A 3007-nucleotide genomic window follows, 5' to 3' on the forward strand; every position below is an offset into this window, starting at 1 on the left:
TTCCGTTTTTATTCAACTTTTTTTTTTATTTAATTTCCAAATAGATCGTTGAGGTATAGTGGTCTTTTCCATTTTTATTCAATTTATTTTTCTATTCAATTTCCTTTTTTATTTAATTTCCAGATAGATCGTTAAGGTATAGTGGTTTCTTGAATGAACGTTTATTGTTAATTTTATGCAACTTCCATTTTTATTTTTTATACGACTTCAATTTGTATTCAATTTCCTTGTAACGCCCTCAAAATAATACATAAAACCCCACATTCTTGACATGGATTGATATAAGTGAAATAAACACTTTTCTATTCATCAGAGTATTCCTTACAAATGTATTACATGTTGACAACAAAAGTAAATGCCCAACGGCTTATGACTTTCCAAGCCAACACTTGGTTACACAAAAGAGAGTACTAACTCATATCATATTAAGCCCTTGGCCCGAATTTACATGTAATACAACAAAAGATAACAAAACCACAAAAGGAGTCTTCAACTCTCAAAACCTTCCAAGCTATGTCCTTGGAGGTGGCATATCACTTGGACCTGAAAATGATGTCCCATATAGGGTGAGCCACAGCCCAGTAGAGATATACTAAACCAAGTATAAACTGTAACGCCCTCAAAATAATAACAATAAACCCATCAGATAAAACATGCATTTACATATAAATTAACCACACTCTTATATTCATTAGAGTTCCGTTAAATAAATATTACATGTTAACCTCATAACAAAATGCCCTACGGGCTTACAGCTTTCCAAGTTAACACTTGGTTACAACAAAGAGTTCTAACTCGTTTACACATTAAGCCCTTGGCTTGAAGTTACATGTAATACATCAAAAGTAAAACGACAAAACTATGCCCGCCACTAGCCTCCCAGCTAAGTCCTTGGAGGTGGCATGCTTCCTGTACCTGAAAATGATATTCCCATATAGGGTGAGCCACAGCCCAGTAGAAATACACTAAACCAACCATGGACAATGACTAAAACATTAGCAATTGATAGTTGGTCAACACTGATACAATCACATAAATTACATATTTATGTCAACGACTTACAAGTCCCAATTACTTTTCATTTTCCCTTTTTCAACAGATAAGCATGCTAGCTCTATCATCATTTCCACAGATATGTATAAAAACTATATCTCACCTTCAGATAAGCATAAAAGCTATATCCACATTCTCAACAGATATGTATACCAACAATATCCACAGATAAGCATACAAGCTGTATCCACATTCTACAACAGATATGTATATCAACAATATCCACAGATAAGCATACAAGCTGTATCCACACTTCACAAAGATAAGCATATGAGCTCTATCTTCACTTCTCTAGACAAGCATATGAGCTCTGTCTACGGAGTTCATCCCCTATCTCCTCCCAATACCTATCCGGTTTAGAGGTACATCCCCTATCTTTCCCTAAACCGCGGAGTACATCCCCTATCTCCTCCTCTACACATAACGTATATAAACACATTGGTTCTATACACAATCATACAATACACACAATTAATGTATTCTATCAACCGTCAAGTTCCATGACACATTCCATTGATTAGTTTCCGTTTACCTAATCATCATGCATTGTCTACAACAATCTCGACTATCCTCCACCGATAGTCCAAAGCAATTATTTCTAAAACAGAAAATAAATTCACAAATGGATATTCAATCAACATTTCATTTCCTCATTTCTCACCAATTAATTATCCCAATTAATTATACAATGTAATTAGGCCATTTTCAGTAATTACCATTTCAACCCTTAGGTCCCATTTTCATCAATGATTCAACAATCATTCCATTTTTTTTATGCCAAACATGCATCTAGGTTTATTATGAATAAAACCCCAACTTTTGTAAAACTACACAAAAGTCCCAAACTTTCACAAAATTACCAAACCAAGCCCAACATCTCAAAATACCAAAATTTAAAGACAAAACCCATAGAGAGGAGTAGGTTATCCCTACCTCAAATTCGGAGTCCCAAAGGAGAAGACTACAAAACCCAACGTGCTCCAAAACCCGTGATTTTCAGATTAAAATGTAGCCCTCGACGATCAACAACCTTTTTGTAAAGGCCAAAGGTGAGCAAATCACTCCTACTAGATCAAAACCTAGAGAGAAGGTAGTATCTAGAGGGAAAGACTCAACAATGGTGTTTTTGGAAAAGTAAGAGAGAGAAGAGAAAGTGAAAAAGTGATTTAAAGAGTCACAAATTCGGGACTTTAACCCAGGTCTCCGCTCGAGCGTAAAACACCCCGCTCGAGCGGCCACTCACAGACTTCCGCTCGAGCGGCCAACCTCCCGCTCGAGCGCAGAATGCACTCGCTCAGCACATTTGCAGAACCAGGCCTCCGCTCGAGCTCCCAACCCTACGCTCGAGCTCACAACACTGCACAACAAGATACTGGATGGATGTATTCCCCGCTCGAGCGCCAACACCTCCGCTCGAGCGGACAGGCCAAAAATCTGGGCAACTAGTTTTGGTTTCTAAACTCAACCAACCTGTAACCAACCCACCCAACACATCCTATAACTCAAATACAAAGTAAGAAAGGATGTAAACAAGATAATAAACAACTACCAACATCCACGGACACATGTCCGGATCACGGTATAACAAGGGTAAACCCGGGATCGCTATAACCTCCCCCCCTTAAAGAATTTCGCCCCCGAAATTAAGCACAAGTTGCAAAACAAGCTTTCCTCCATTTTAAACAGTGTTACACTTGAACAGTCAACAATTCGACCCATTACCGGTCATCCCATCCCTTTAACAAGAGACATATCACAATATGTAAACAACATATGTATTATTAACATGCACCAACATTATGCACTAACTTTCCAATGTCAACAATATATTCAACATATATAGTGTTACATCCAATTACCATATGAGGCAAGTTCCAAAAAATGCTTCCAATAATCAAAACATTCTCAATGTTTCACAACTTAAGACATATATAAAAGCTCTTAAGTTCAACAA

The sequence above is a fragment of the Camellia sinensis genome, chromosome 12 (assembly GCF_055761805.1).
Source record: "Camellia sinensis isolate YWXY chromosome 12, ASM5576180v1, whole genome shotgun sequence".
Classification (NCBI taxonomy): Eukaryota; Viridiplantae; Streptophyta; class Magnoliopsida; order Ericales; family Theaceae; genus Camellia; species Camellia sinensis.